At 41.2% G+C, this 17,299-nt stretch overlaps 1 protein-coding gene across 2 annotated transcripts in view; it reads left to right on the plus strand.

The window, feature by feature from the left end:
* Positions 1-255: 255 nt before the first annotated feature.
* LOC106808869 (oxidative stress-induced growth inhibitor 2-like) overlaps positions 256-17,299 on the plus strand; it is a 45,116-nt gene continuing 28,072 nt past the window's right edge. The window contains exon 1 of one of the 2 annotated variants that reach the window (XM_014811761.1): positions 256-315. The gene's annotated coding sequence lies outside the window, so the exon portion shown is untranslated. Of the gene's footprint in view, positions 316-4,786; positions 4,829-17,299 lie in introns of those variants that run through there. The other variant, XM_014811770.1, reaches the window with a different exon arrangement.

Consider the following 17,299-nt stretch of genomic DNA (forward strand, 5'->3'; position numbering starts at 1 on the left):
GCCTCTGCGCGCAAACGCTAGCTCGCGCTCGCTCGCGCAGTGCCGTTCAGAAGGCGAGCGCCAGCGAGCGCTAGCGAGCGTTCGGTCTCCTGAACACGCCTCAGCTTTTCAAACCTGCGCGCAAACGCTCGCTCGCGCTCGCTCGCGCAGTGCCGTTCAGAAGGCGAGCGCCAGCGAGCGCGAGCGAGCGTTCGGTCTCCTGAACACGCCTCTCGCTTCGCTGATTGCATCAGCGTGACGTCAGTGAGCGATCGAAGCGCCTGTTTGCAATGTGGTTGGACGCAGCAGTAGGACGCAAACGCATGGAGCTGAAAGGTATGTCGATGATTTGTGTTTATTATATAACTCCCCGGTGTAGTTCTCATTTCATGTTTTGGTTTGATTGTGAAATCTAGAGATAATAGATGTTTCATGAACACGGCGTGTATGAGAAGTAGAACGGTATTATTAGTTGTGAGTACCTACTGAAATGGCTTATTTTCAGAATTTCGAAATGTCCGGAAAAGTTGAAACCGGCCTTTCCTGTCTCCAGTGGCGGGTGGTATTGTGTAATCAGTAATCACTGTAATGTAAGACTCGCCCTGCAGGTTCTCTGTTTACTATCAATGAATAGTATCAAATGTCTGTAGTGTGCGCATTTCCAGAATAATGCGGGAATGCAGACTGTGACTGAGGGTGCGCCTCGCTTTATTCTTATACTAAGTAGTAAGTTATGCTGATAGGGTCTATGTCCCCCAGGGTACTGCCGGAACGTACCCTGGGTACGGTCCGGTATACCGGAACGTACCCTGGTACTAAATACTACTATCCAGAGGTCCCAAGTTGAGAAAGTCCAAGAAAGGGAGCCAGCAATCCAAGAAAGGGAGCCAGCATTGGCCCAGCAATCCAAGAAAGGGAGCCAGGTCCATCGCCGTTTTTTCACAGTGCGCAAAAACAGGAAAAAAGTTGTGGTGGGCTGCGATATGTGTTTGTCGCGGCACACCACCATACAAGTATACATGTAAAATCATCGTTTTATCTCCTTTTATTGTTCGCTGGAATCAAAGTACATCAACAACAACGGCAAATTTAGTAATTTACTGATTTACTGATGTAAATTTTCATATGGCTGAAAAATGTTACGACCGGGAGCTTCTGACCTCATTCCGGCGCACCGGGAGCAGCGTGTCACACCGGGAGCGGTGAGACCGGGAGACTTGGGACGTCTGACTATCTAATATGCCGGACCGTACCTCGCCTACTCCACTAACGAGTCTAGGGAGTCACCTACGCCTACTCCCTAACCCTAACCCTAACTCTAACCCTAACCCTAACCCTAACCATACATCCCTAACCATATCAGCTAGATAGTTACCAGGGTACGTTCCGGTATACCGGACCGTACCCAGGGTACGTTCCGGCAGTACCCTGGGGGACATAGACCCTGAAGTTATAGCATTGTGTCTTACACGAATGATACGATTAAGAATATCCTCGCTGTACACGAGTTTGTACTAATGGTATGCGTAATTTACTTACTAATTAGGCTCGTTACTTTGGATTCATTAATGTACTTTTAGGATTAAGACAGTAAGGGTTAAGGTAAAGTTACGGTTAGGGTGCTGATGATTTACGTACATGGGGTCGTAAATTATGACCGAGCTGTGGGATGGATACACCTCACGGTCCTCACCTGTCTCATGCAAATGGTGATATAAGCTTTTCTCAAAGTGTAAGTTACATTACTTGTTACAATTAAAATACTCGTACTAATTAAAAATAAATGACGATTACATTTTACCACAGGCCTCTTACTTTGTAACATACAAAACACAGGGCTGCCAACATTGAGTTGAGACTAAGAGTCTTGAGTGAGATTATGCGAGGGAGCAGAGCAGGGGAAGGGTGTGGGAGCGCCCCCCCCCCCCACGCACACACACACCAGGGAGCTTTTGCATTTTTCAGCTTGAAATTGTTCATATTGGTGCATGCTAATATTCATTAGTGCATGACGTGATAAATCGTTGAAATCTCATTGGATAACGCAGCAGGCACTATGAAGCGATAGTGCCCGCCTGAGCGGGCACTATTGCTTGCGCGACGCATTGTTATTATAACGCATTGTGTTTAAGTCACGAATCTCCTGCGTCTGGGCGCCACGCAAGATTTTCGAACGGCGGTTGTGTTTGTGTCGAACGTTTTGTTACATCGAATGCACCGGCAAATTAGGGAGTATAATGAAGGTATATAAGCATGAAAAGTAGATTGCATAGTCATGTGATGCACTAAAAACATTAATGCCTGTTGTTGGAGCACTATGGCTCTCATAGTGTTGCTTTGGAGAAGGAATAGTGGCCCTCGGCTACCGCTCGGCACTATTCCTTCCCTCAGCAACACTATGAGAGCATAGTGCCCCCAACAGCAGGCATTAATATATAAATAATATTCAATCTTTACCTTGTTTTCGTCTATGATTCTCCCTTAATCATATGACACCACCAATTTACCTGAAAATCGTATGTGGTTCTTCAAAAAAAGTTCTTTGAATACGACACGGTTTCACACCAGTTTTCAACACTTTTGCATCTCCGCGGCCAAACTTGATATAGCGCGGCCGGCAGCACCAGGTTGTAACTACGGGACGCTGGGGCTGTTGTGGATATTAGGTAAGCACAGTAACAGCACTTGTTTCGCTTCTTTATCATCAGGAACAAGATGGCAACAGCTAAAATCAGCTGCTAGCTCGCCGTGAGCACACATTTATTTTTAGCACGCTGGAAACGCTACATGCTGAATACAATTCGATGCCTAATAATCCCCAACAGCCCCCAGCGTTCCGTCATAGACAATAGAACACTAATCCCATAATAAACTATGGCCGAACAGATGGGACCATTTGTGAAAACTGTGTGAACCCGTGTCGTATTCAAAGAACTTTTTTGAAGAACACATACGATTTTCAGGTAAATTGGTGGTGTCATATGATTAAGGGAGAATCATAGACGAAAACAAGGTAAAGTTTGAATATGTTTATTTTATTCACATATTGATAGAATATTTACAAGTTGAAAACTATGCAAATCGCTGTTAAAACGGTGTCATACTCTTCTCTGATATAGGTACATATATAATTATAAATACTTATAATACTTATAATTGTATTTATATGACCTCTACTGTTTGGTCCTTATTCCAAGCAGGATCTAGTGATGTGTTGTTTTGAGCCATCCATACATATCAAGAGTACATAATAGAGAAGAGTATGACACTGTTTTAACAGCGTATGTATGAAAATGACATGTTTTGATTCTTGCATGGCATATGACATCCTAAAGTAGCTATACACCAGTAATTGCAGTTTTGTGTTAATATGAGTTCTTATTTTTAGCTCATCTGACGTAGTCAGATGCAGCTTGTAGAATCGCATGATCTCCGTGCGTGCGTGCGTGCTCAACAGTTGGGCACAAATCTTAACCGCTCGACGTACGGTCACGATATTCGGGACGTGGGGGGTAATCCGAAAACGAGTTTGGAATGTCGAAGCTGGGGGTCAAAGTCAAGAGGTGTAAAAGAGGGAACATTCCCTCCTTAACTTAAAGGGAGAGTTTACTCTAGGTTCTAGGGTTATTTTCAGCTAATTTAGGTTATAATACGCTACATAAAAAGTTTCATGGTTTAATCACCATTAATTAGAAATATTTTTTTTAATGTTTTAAAACTAACGACTACAGTTTGATTACAACGACGGTGGCGCCACTCAACAGCGCACGATCTGATAAGTTGCGCAAAAGCCACTTTCCAGCCAAGGGCTACAGACGCGAGGGTGTTTCCTTATTTATTAATGTAAAAGCAAAAAGGAGTTGTAATATCTTATAAACGACATATAGTTTCACCTTATAATATGGAATAAATTTGCCCCTAAAATGAATATCGTTCGGTTAAAATAGCATTTAGGTATAAATATAATTGCACTTTTGTGATTAGCCCCGGTCTGTAACGTGCAAAATAAATTGTCAAAATACGCAACTTTTTCGGGTGGCAGCACGGTCCGCGGGTGTCATGGCGCCGTTCAAATTCTTAGCGTTGATGTGTAATTAATTATAACAATTAAATTAGGTATCTGATAACAAATACGTGTGGGTATAAACGATTTGTTATACAGTAAGTACAGTTGTATGCAGTAATATCCTAGAGGCTACTGTCCCTTTAAGGTATAGGGAGGAAATGCAGAATTGCGGCACAAATCTAAACGGCTCGACCTAGGCTCGTGATAGTCGGTGTATAGCATCATGGTAGGAAAAGGCCATCACTGTGCCGAAATTGGAGTCAAAGGTCAATGGGCACAGGGCAGATTTTAGACATTTTCTGAGGACATGGTCTGACGGAGCGATTGGAAAACTTTTTTGTTTCAGTGGTGACCTACCATTTTTATGGACTTCCTAGACTTCCGAACTGTTGTTATGCAGGTGTGAGGAATGGTCTCTTGTCTGTTGACAAGAATGCCACCTGTTGGCGGCAGGAGTAAGATAATATAGGATATTATATAATATAGGATAATATAGTATATGTGTGTATATATATAGTGTGTATATATGTGTGTATATATAATATACGTGTATATATAGGATAATATATTATAGTGTGTATGATATAATATAGGATATAATATAGGATCCTATATTTATCTTACTCCTGCTGCCACAGGTGCATTCTTGTCAACAGACAAGAAGACCATTCCTCACACTGCATAACAACAGTTTGGAAGTCTAGGAAAGCTGAACGCACCAGCCTAGTCAAACGCTATGAACCATGTGTGACGTTCAAAGCTATATCTCCATAAAAAGAAGAGGTATGGAAACAAAGTAAAGTTTGAGTGTGCGGTGGATGTCCAATGCTAATTTAGATGTAATTTTTTATCGAGTTGCACGTAAATATATTACATCGGTAAAATGAGGCAAGCAAATGTTTGAATTTCTCCGTGTTTTGGAGTGTCATACTCCTTCTATATTATCTTACTCCTGATAGTATCACAGCATGGGCTGAACGTAGACTGGTACTCGCTCCCCACCTCGATTACTCGCCCCATCGAGTAACTAAGCCGAGAGGTGGGACCGGGTACCAGTCTACGTAATACGATGCAGTATGCATGCCATCAATTTGATCTATCGAACAGAGTGAGAAGAATGTCCCGGCAGGATAGGTCAAATGTATACATTGCGCTCAAAAGTGCAGAAAGAATTACTTTCTTACTTCAGTTTAATCAATCTTGAGATAAGTAATTGCAGAATTGAATCGTCAAACCTACCAATGGAAATTTGCCAGTTTTGTACTGTCCTGGCATGGCTCTCTCCATCAAACATTACAGTAGTGTGCAATGTCGGGATATGGTGGAGCATGCTGGCTTACAGAGCCAGATGGTTGACTGTCAGTCGAAATGTGTTGATTCCTCCCCGACATTGAAGAAATCTGTACGTTATACGTGCGTCTACCCTGCCCGCCATCTTCGTCGAAAGTTTGGACGCCGCGCGGCGAAATCAGAATGTACATTTCAATCGATGACGTAACTGATACAGTAGCGCGCCGCGTGGGTGTTATTTGTTTATAAACAATTTAGTCTGACTGACTCTCTCCCTCTCGCTCACTCTCTCTCTCTCTCTCTCTCTTTCTCTCTCTCGCCCCCCTCTCTTCACTTCCTCTCTCTCGCTCTCTCTCTCTGGCAATAAGAAAAATGTTTTGCTGAAATTATGTGTACGCAATAGCGTATCTGCATATCTGCGCCTAACAAAGGTGTCACTACGCACGACTGAAATGTTACGTTTATAACCGTAGCAACAGACCTCAGATGAGCCCAGTTGCTCTGCGGCACTTGTTACTTTTTAAGTTTATCAAATTATATCAGGAGTGTATAATGACAAACTGCCAAACAAAAATATTGTCTACTGTACAAACAAAACTGTACAAAATTGTCATTATACACTCCTGATTATATGTATTAAATTAACTGAACATTTCCATAAGGCCAAAACAAAATATAGGTGTGGTTACCGTTTCATGCCGAAAAAAAATAGGGTAGGTAGGTAGGGAAAAACATTTATTTACGAACGCATGTCCGAAGGATGTGCGTTGTGCCTTTTGAAGCAGGAACTGTCCAATTCATTTTTTTTTTTTTATTTTTTTAAATTTTTTTTTAAAGAAAATTGACAATAAAATGTTTAGGGTAGCTGGGAATAAATAGGGTCGGTCGGGAAACGGTAACCACACCTATATTTTGTTTTGGCCTAATACTGTGTTCGAAACTCACTTACATAAAACTGTTCTCACTGGCAAGTAAAGACGAGATCTAGAACCGTTCAACGAATTGAAATGCTCTAGAGTATACTTCGGTTTTTTATCTGCTTGTTTCTGTTTGCGTGAGAATTATCAGACCCGGAGTGAGAGCGTGAGATTAGCCTCAATTATGTGAGTATCACGCCGAATGCGTGAGAGTTGGCAGCCCTGAAAACAGCACCAGTCAGTGAGGGGTGCTATAGTATTTTACTTTGATGATAGCAGGAGATGATAGTAAGGAATTTGTAGTGGAATACACTGCAAAATTGTCAATTAATTTGGACAAAATGAATTTGGGCTAATATCGCTTGTAAATCTCACTGCAGGAGTTGATAAGATTTTAACTATTTCTCCTAGAAAATAATTTAGGCAGTGGTATATCATGTGTGCTATTGAAGGAGGCAGTTCTCAGTATAGCACGCCGTTTAATCCGAGATCAAATGACCTTGACATGCTAAGGGTGAGATCTATACCATGTACCGATTGCAGAGCATTGCAGTCCCTCAGGTGGTATCTATCTAAAAGTAAACATTTGTATTAACAGTGAATCATTTATCAGTAGTGAGTTCTCCTAGTACATTCTGTGAAACAAGAATGCCAATGGGTTCATTTCCACGACGGAGTCTTGAGGGCAAAGTACGACCTTCTATTCCTAACAGCTGCCATATCGAAGTCTCTCTGCCCCCTCTACCTCTATCATCTCTTTCTCTCTCCCCTCTCTCTCTCTCTCTCTCTCTCTCTCTCTCTCTCTCTCTCTCTCTCTCTCTCTCTCTCTCTCCCCTCTCCCTCTACAGTCCATCTTCCTCTTCTCTCCTCTCTTTCTCTCTCTCTCTCTTATCTCTCTCGATTACCTAGGTTCCTCCAAGAAAGTTATTCGGCCACTACAGCAGATTTAGTAGTGTGTATAATTAAGTCTCTTATTTGTCAGCAAATAAATGTCTACTGATATCACATTCAAATCGAACGAGTTGGGAGAGCCAAGATGTGAAAATAATAACCAGGCATTGCGGATAGCTAGATAACTCGGAACCAGTGTTTGCCACTGAGCAGAAAAAGCTGTAGGCCTGCAAGGCCTATAACTCCTAAAAGCTGCAGGCCCGCCAGCAAAGCTGGAGGCCCGCCAATTTTTGGAGCAAATTACAGTAATAAAACAGCCATATCATGTTCTTCCTTGTGTTTATTAGTCATTATCAAATGTCAATAATCATAATCCTTCTGTTTTTCTTTTCCTCTCGTCGGGTGACTGTTTATGCTTCTTTGCCGGGGCTCACGAATTAAGGAAACGCCACATCGTTGTGTATATGTAGCTCCTTGGTAAACTACGACTCTCCACTTTGACAGCAGAGAGACAGACTGGTAGTCTGGTACCCATTGGGGACTTCTATGGGGGTCTGGTCTAAGATGCAATCTAGAGCCATTTCAGGGTACTCCAATAGCTTACAACTAGCAACATTTTTTGGTGGGAAAGGGAAAAATTATGTAAAATTTACCTAAGTACTGTAAAATTTTGATGGGCACTGGGGAATTCCGTCTGTGTTGAGTGTGTTCAAAGTAAATGTATTTTGTAGACATACAAGCTCTTACGTAGGGAAGCTTTTTTAGCTACCACCCTGTATAAAATGTATATAGTTTTTTTAAAACGTTAAAAACAATATGACACACGGTTAAACCTGAGTGGTGCGGACCGGGGCTGTACTGCTGTTTGCATGACTAGTAAAGTATATACGACGTGCTTTTGCAGGCTACAGTGACTTATGACATGTGTGTTAAAACTTGAGACAATTATTATTATTTACTGTATAATTCAACATGAATTTACCTAAATCTTCTTAATATTATTTTAAAACAGTATAACTGATCGTTTGTTGACTACCAGTGATACTTTATTGTTTACATCCAAACGTGAAATGCGCGGGATGTGCTAATTACTACACAGCCTAGCGCACGTGAACAGTGAGTGGGTAATGCTATCCCACGGGCGTGGAGGGAGGTGACCGCAATGTGGCAGCACTAGTGTTGGGATAGTGTTTAGGATTAGGGTTAGGGTCAGGGTTAGGTTAGGATTAGGGTTAGGGTTAGGGTTAGGATTAGGGTTAGGGTTAGGGTTTTTGGCATCATGATATCTGTCCCTACACCATAGATTAATTTTTGTGGATCACAATGCCTATATATAGCGCGGCGACAACATATATACTTAGTGTGAGTGTTAGTGTTGGCGGTGTTGGAGTGAGTGTTACCGTTAGGGTTAACTTTTTGAACGTCATCGTCAACGTTATCACGTGACCTCCCTCCACGCCCGTGGGATAGCAACACCCGTGAACAGTGAGCGTGCTGCACGACCCGCGCACGTAAATAAACCCTGGCCAACACAATGTAAGCCGTTGCAACCCTCGGCCAAAAGTAAGATCCACCCACTTCTTATCGATTTTTGGTATGCCAACGCTGCTTCTGGATTCAGGAACCTGTGCTAACCTGTGTGTCCGAACATGCCACGCACGTTTCTTGAATGCCAACTAAAGTTGATTGCAGTGGGCAGTCAATAATATGCAGTGGGCGAACGCATTGTTTACGTGTATGTCACGGTTTATCACGGATTAGTTTTCAAATAAATACCCCTTGAAGTTAATATGCATGAACAGATTTCTACAGGTAACAGTTTCCCAGTGTTTCGAGTTTTCGGTGATTAAATAGCTGTAGGATCAGCGGGCCTGTTGTATCAAGAAGCTGTAGGCCCGGCATCGAAACTGCCGGCGGCGGGCCGACGGGCCGACGTGAATTTCGAACACTGCTCGGAACACTAGATATTCAGAACATGAAGAAGAAATACGCCTATTTTGCATGTGTGGAGGGAATGAAACATGCATACATGTACAAACCATTACTGAATATCGATACAACAAATTCTACATTTAGCTCTTATGTTTCAAACGAACGCTGTCTGGTCTTTCTGGAGAGAAACCTTGGTATAGTACTAGCATTATTGGTATTTCATGAAGCATGGTTATAAATAGTTCTTGCACATCTTGCAGCACCCAGTGTCCTAACTGTGTAATTTTATACTGATTATGCTGATAAAAGCTTTATAGCAATGTCCAAGTCTATCTATGTTGTTGTTAGATTTAGTAGCAAAGTGACGCAGTACAATGTGGGTGGATGCAGTGATGTAAGAGATAGAGCAGGTTATTCAAAATCGGCAATCTTTATTCATTGCTGTAAGAATTTTGAAGAAATCTATTTTTTATTAGGACTGGCAACAGCACTTTTTTACCAGCTCTCACCATAATTTACCAGATGTCACAATTTTTTTCCAAAAATAAGAATGTTTCACTGACTCTTGCTTGTCAGAAAAATGTTGTACATAGTGTGTGGTAGCTGTATCATCGCGTAGTAGCTAAGCTGTTGAACATTGACATTGACTATAATGCAGATCGTGAATGATGTCCGAAGTGTTTTTGTCAATGTCATGTTTCACGCTTGCATTCTCAATTTCAAATTTGTAAAATGATGATAAATAATGGCGTGATATCCTTCAGGTAAAACAGTATTGTAGGCTATTTGCTCATTAATGCTATAAATAAACATGTAGGTACTCGCTAACATGGCTGAAACCACCGGCTCGGAGGGCCGGTGTTTTGCCAATGTTACTCTCCCTCCAAATAATTTGCGGGCATATATGCCGGTGGGCCGGTGCTAATTTTGCGCCCTGCTTGGTGAGTATAGCTGCGTTGCTGCCAGAGACACGAGCTTTCTGACAGTAAGTCATAATTTGCCAGTGTTGCTGAAAGGCTCTGATTGAAACTTAACTTTGCATTGCTGGGCTTATTCACTGTGTATCTCACTATCTGACTCAATAGTGTTTCAAGCTGAGCGTAAATAATCATGTTTGCTGGTCCACAGCTCCTTTGGTTAGATCCACTCTAAAAATCTCGTTTCCCCTATTCTGTCTGCTGTTGCCTGCAGCAAAAGGTCACATCTTGTAAAGCCAAATAGTTAGCAAGTTACAGTAATGTCAGGTATTTAATGTACAATATATATATATATATATGTATTTTTCCAATTTTTAATTTGGCACATTATCTTAAGCTGAACTCTTCAAAAGCAATGATTTCTTGCCCATTCCCAATGATTGTAAGGAAAGCGAACATTTTTAAAGCATTTGGCATAATGGAAAAATCGTTGCTGACAGTAACTGTTGGTGAACATTGTCCACCTACTATATAGTGAATGGCATGGTCGATGACTCAAGACAATTTTGTGATTTGGTTCCCCTCCCAGGCATCTGTCAGTGAGACTGTCACCCCTATGCACACTAGTTATTTGTGCTTTTGGTAGTGTTCTGCTAGCAGCCAAAGCTCAAGTGATACGATGGCGAAACATTGCCAAATGGGTCAGTGTTAGCTTGTTAAGTTGGGTTTACCTGTACCGAAAAAAGTCGTTAGTTGTGAAAACAATTAATTTATTGCCTAAATTGCTGCAAAATACCATTGATTTATTTTTCGTTAGTCCTTATATCTGATCTTTCAGACATAGTAGGTGGCACCAATAGTTTTATATAGATGCAGGGTTCTAGCTGCCGTTTGCCGAATCGCCAAAATGTAAATTACGCTTATGAGAAGTGAATTTTTTCTAGCCCAAATTTGCTAAATAACGAGTCGTATTTTGTTTGGTAACTATAGCACGAACTTGCATGGATAACCGCTTCTAAGTTCAGAATATAGTTTTAGTGGTGTTTCGTTTTGGAAATGCAATGTTCAAGCAAATAATCTGTAAATAACTTGCAAGATTGCCTATTTATTGACACTCTGAGACATGATAATATATACGCTATGAGGCAAGTATACGCGCGTACGCGTACAACGACGCCCCAAGTATCGCATCAGTGGCGATTAGCTTTTGTCAACACTCGGCTATGCGCATGAACTAGAATGCAGGTGGGCAGCAACAAGAGTACATGTCCAAGTCTGGGAAACGCCAAAACGTAGAGAATAGAGATTGCCAAGACAGTCTATGAAGCTAATTAAGATAAGAAGATAAAGCTAAAAAAGAGAAAGAAGATAGGAAGATATGAAGTTAAATAATTAATAGAGATTATTTTCCTAGATTTCTTCCATACAAAACACTGCATGTGCTATATATACATGTGATGTGTATGCAGTCTGCGGCATGTTTTTTTGCCAGCTCAAAGCAGCTTGTGAGCTTTTTTGTATAACTTTAGCAAAGCATGAACTCTATTCAATAGCATATACCAATGATATATATGTTTTTTGTGTGCAACATATTGTTGATGTTATAGAATTCATGTGAACTTTCTAAATAAATATAATTCTGCCACAGGAAATCAATATTCTGACGTATCTACGCTCTTGTGTATTACGACAGGCATTTACAATAATTAGTGGTGACCTACCATTTTTATGGACTTCCTAGACTTCCGAACTGTTGTTATGCAGTGTGAGGAATGGTCTCTTGTCTGTTGACAAGAATGCCACCTGTTGGCGGCAGGAGTAAGATAATATAGGATATTATATAATATAGGATAATATAGTATATGTGTGTATATATATAGTGTGTATATATGTGTGTATATATATATACGTGTATATATAGGATAATATATATAGTGTGTATGATATAATATAGGATATAATATAGGATCCTATATTATCTTACTCCTGCTGCCAACAGGTGCATTCTTGTCAACAGACAAGAGACCATTCCTCACACTGCATAACAACAGTTTGGAAGTCTAGGAAAGCTGAACCACCAGCCTAGTCAAACGCTATGAACCATGTGTGACGTTCAAAGCTATATCTCCATAAAAAAAGAAGAGGTATGGAAACAAAGTAAAGTTTGAGTGTGCGGTGGATGTCCAACGCTAATTTAGATGTAATTTTTATCGAGTTGCACGTAATATATTATCATCGGTAAAATGAGGCAAGCAAATGTTGAATTTCTCGTGTTTTGGAGTGTCATACTCCTTCTATATTATCTTACTCCTGATAGTATCACAGCATGGGCTGAACGTAGACTGGTACTCGCTCCCACCTCGATTACTCGCCCCATCGAGTAACTAAGCCGAGAGGTGGGACCGGGTACCAGTCTACGTAATACGATGCAGTATGCACGCCATCAATTTGATCTATCGGAACAGAGTGAGAAGAATGTCCCGGCAGGATAGGTCAAATGTATACATTGCGCTCAAAAGTGCAGAAAGAATTACTTTCTTAACTTCAGTTTAATCAATCTTGAGATAAGTAATTGCAGAATTGAATCGTCAAACCTACCAATGGAAATTTGCCAGTTTTGTACTGTCCTTGGCATGGCTCTCTCCATCAACATTACAGTAGTGTGCAATGTCGGGATATGGTGGAGCATGCTGGCTTACAGAGCCAGATGGTTGACTGTCAGTCGAAATGTGTTGATCCTCCCCGACATTGAAGAAATCTGTACGTTATACGTGCGTCTACCCTGCCCGCCATCTTCGTCGAAAGTTTGGACGCTGCGCGGCGAAATCAGAATGTACATTTCAATCGATGACGTAACTGATACAGTAGCGCGCCGCGTGGGTGTTATTTGTTTATAAACAATTTAGTCTGACTGACTCTCTCCCTCTCGCTCACTCTCTCTCTCTCTCTCTCTTTCTCTCTCTCGCCCCCCCTCTCTCACTTCCTCTCTCTCGCTCTCTCTCTCTGCAATAAGAAAAATGTTTGCTGAAATTATGTGTACGCAACTGCGTATCTGCATATCTGCGCCTAATAAAGGTGTCACTACGCACGACTGAAATGTTACGTTTATAACCGTAGCAACAGACCTCAGATGAGCCCAGTTGCTCTGCGGCACTTGTTACTTTTTAAGTTTATCAAATTATATCAGGAGTGTATAATGACAAACTGCCAACAAAAATATTGTCTACTGTACAAACAAAACTGTACAAAATTGTCATTATACACTCCTGATTATATGTATTAAATTAACTGAACATTTCCATAAGGCCAAAACAAAATATAGGTGTGGTTACCGTTTCATGCCGAAAAAAAATAGGGTAGGTAGGTAGGGAAAACATTTTATTTACGAAAGCGCATGTCCGTAAAGGATGTGCGTTGATGGCCTTTTGCAGCAGGAAGCTGTCGGCAATTCATTTTTTTTTTTTTTTTTTTTTAAATTTTTTTTAAAGAAAATTGACAATAAAATATGTTTAGGGTAGCTGGGAATAAATAGGGTCGGTCGGGAAACGGTAACCACAACCTATATTTTGTTTTTGGCCTAATACTGTGTTCGAAAACTCACTTACATAAAACTGTTCTCACTGCAAGTAAAGACGAGATCTAGAACCGTTCACGGAATTGAAATGCTCTAGAGTATACTTCGGTTTTTTATGCTGCTTGGTTTCTGTTTGCGTGAACGAATATCAGACCGGAGTGAGAGGCGTGAGATTAGCCTCAATTATGTGAGTATCACGGCCGAAGGCATCGCGTGAGAGTTGGCAGCCCCTGAAAACAGCACCAGTCAGTGAGGGGTGGCTATAGTATTTTACTTTGATGATAGCAGGAGATGATAGTAAGGAATTTGTAGTGAATACACTGCAAAATTGTCAATTAATCTTGGACAAACAATGAATTTGGGCTACATATCGCTTGTAAATCTCACTGCAGGAGTTGAAATCAAATTTTAACTATTTCTCCCTAGAAAATAATTTAGGCAGTGGTTAATCATGTGTGCTATTGAAGGAGGCAAGTTCTCAGTATACACGCCGTTTAATCGCGAGATCAAATGACCTTGACATGCTAAGGGTGAGATCTTATAACCATGTACCGGATTGCAGAGCATTGCAGTCCTCAGGTGGTAATCTATCTAAAAGTAAACATTTGTATTAACAGTGAATCATTTATCAGTAGTGAGTTCTCCTAGTACATTCTGTGAAACAAGAATGCCAATGGGTTCATTTGCCACGACGGAGTCTTGAGGGCAAAGTACGACCTTCTATTCCTAAACAGCTGCCATATCGAAGTCTCTCTGCCCCTCTACCTCTATCATCTCTTTCTCTCTCCCTCTCTCTCTCTCTCTCTCCTCTCTGTCTCTTCTCTCTCTCTCTCGTCTCTCATCTCTCTCTCCTCTCTGCTCCCTCTCCCTCTACAGTCCATCTTCCTCTCTCTCTCTCTTTCTCTCTCTCTCTCTTATCTCTCTCGATTTACCTAGGTTCCTCCAAGAAAGTTATTCGGCCACTACAGCACGATTTAGTAAGTGTGTATAATTAAGTCTACTTATTTGTCACAAATAAATTGTCTACTGATATACATTCGAAATCGAACGAGTTGGGAGAGCCAAAGATGGTGAAAATAATAACGGCAGAGGCATTGCGGATAGCTAGATAACTCGGAACGCAGTGTTTGCCACTGAGCAGAAAAAGCCTTAGGCCTGCAAGGCCTATAACTCCTAAACGCTGCAGGCCCGCCAGCAAAGCTGGAGGCCCGCCAATTTTTGGAGCAAATTACAGTAATAAAACAGCCATATCATGTTCTTCCTTGTGTTTATTAGTCATTATCAAATGTCCATAATCATAATCCTCTGTTTTTCTTTTCCTCTCGTCGGATGACTGTTTATGCTTCTTTGCCGGGGCTCACGAATTAAGGAAACGCCACATCGTTGTGTATATGTAGCTCCTTGGTAAACTACGACTCTGCCACTTTGACAGCAGAGAGACAGACTGGTAGTCTGGTACCCCATTGGGGACTTCTATGGGGGTCTGGTCTAAGAGCAATCTAGAGCCATTTCAGGGTACTCCAATAGCTTACAACTAGCAACATTTTTGGTGGAAAGGGAAAAATTATGTAAAATTACCTAAAGTACTGTAAAATTTTTATGGGCACTGGGGAATTCCGTCTGTGTTGAGTGTGTTCAAAGTAAAATGTATTTTGGTAGACATACAAGCTCTTACGTAGGGAAGCTTTTATTAGCTACCACGCCTGTATAAAATGTATATAGTTTTTTTAAAACGTTAAAAACAATATGACAACGGTTAAACCTGAGTGGTGCGGACCGGGGCTGTACTGCTGTTTGCATGACTAGTAAAGTAAATACGACGTGCTTTTGGCAGGCTACAGTGACTTATGACATGTGTGTTAAAACTTGAGACAAAATTATTATTATTTACTGTATAATTCAACATGAATATTACCTTAAATCTTCTTAGTATTATTTTAAAACAGTATACTGATCGTTTGTTGACTACCAGTGATACTTTATTGTTTACATCCAAACGTGAAATGCGCGGGATGTGCTAATTCTACACAGCCTAGCGCACGTGAACAGTGAGTGGGTAATGCTATCCCACGGGCGTGGAGGGAGGTGACCGCAAATGTGGCAGCACTAGTGTTGGGATAGTGTTTAGGATTAGGGTTAGGTGCAGGGTTAGGTTAGGATTAGGGTTAGGGTTAGGGTTAGGATTAGGGTTAGGGTTAGGGTTTTTGGCATCATGATATCTGTCGCCTAACCATAGTTAATTTTTGTGGATCACAATGCCTATATATAGCGGCGGCGACAACATATATACTTAGTGTGAGTGTTAGTGTTGCGGTGTTGGAGTGAGTGTTACCGTTAGGGTTAACTTTTGAACGTCATCGTCAACGTTATCACGTGACCTTCCCTCGCACGCCCGCGTGGTAGCAACACCCGTGAACAGTGAGCGTGCTGCACGGACCCGCGCACGGTAAATAAACGCCTGGCCAACACAATGTAAGGTTCACACCCTACGGCCAAAAGTAAGATCCACCCCACTTCTTATCGATTTTTGGTATGCCAAACGCTGCTTCTGGATTTCAGGAACTGTGTTAACCTGTGTGTCCGAACATCCACCACGTTTGCTTGAATGCCAACTAAAAGTTGATTGCAGGGCAGTCAATAATATGCAGGGCGAACGCATTGTTTACGTGTATGTCACGGTTTTATGCCACGGATTAGTTTTCAAATAAATACCCCTTGAAAGTTAATATATGCATGAACAGATTTCTACAGGTAACAGTTTCCCAGTGTTTTCGAGTTTTCGGTGATTAAATAGCTGTAGGATCAGCGGGTCCTGTTGTATCAAGACAAGAAGCTGTAGGCCCGGCATCGAAACTGCCGGCGGCGGGCCGAGCGGGCCGACGTGAATTTCGAAGCACTGCTCGGAACACTAGATATTCGAAACATGAAGAAGAAATACGCCTATTTTGCATGTGTGGAGGGGAAATGAAACATGCATTCCATGTACAACCATTACTGAATATCGATACAGACAAATTCTACATTTAACTCTTATTTTCAAACGAACGCTGTCTTGGTCTTTCTGAGAGAAACGCTTGTACATCAGCATTATTGGTATTTCATGAAGCATGTTATAAATAGTTACTTGCACATCTTGGCAGCACCCAGTGTCCTAACTGTGTAATTTTATACTGATTATGCTGATAAAAGCTTGATAGGCAATGTCCAAGTCTATCTATGTTGTTGTTAGATTTAGTAGCAAAGTGACGCAGTACAATATGGGTGGATGCAGTGATGTAAAGAGATAGAGGCGCAAGGTTAATTCAAAAATCGGCAATCCTTTATTCATCTGCTGTAAGAATTTTGAAGAAATCCTATTTTTTTATTAGGACTGGCAACAGCACTTTTTTACGCAGCTCCTCACGCATAAATTTACCCAGATGTCACAAATTTTTTTGCCAAAAAATAAGAATGTTTCACTGACTCTTCCTTGTCAGAAAAATGTTGTACATAGTGTGTGGTAGCTGTATCATCGCGTAGTAGCTCAGCTGTTGAACATTGATCATTGACTATAATGCAGATCGTGAATGAATGTCGCGAAGTGTTGTTTGTCAAGCGTCATGTTTCCACCGCTTGCATTCTCAATTTCAAATTTGTAAAATGATGATAAATTATGGGCGTTGATATCTTGCAGAGTAAACAGTATTGTAGGCTATTTGCGCTCATTAATGCTATAAATAAACATGAGGTAGGT

Source organism: Priapulus caudatus, unplaced genomic scaffold (genome assembly GCF_000485595.1).
Source record: "Priapulus caudatus unplaced genomic scaffold, Priapulus_caudatus-5.0.1 Scaffold13, whole genome shotgun sequence".
Lineage (NCBI taxonomy): Eukaryota > Metazoa > Priapulida > Priapulimorpha > Priapulimorphida > Priapulidae > Priapulus > Priapulus caudatus.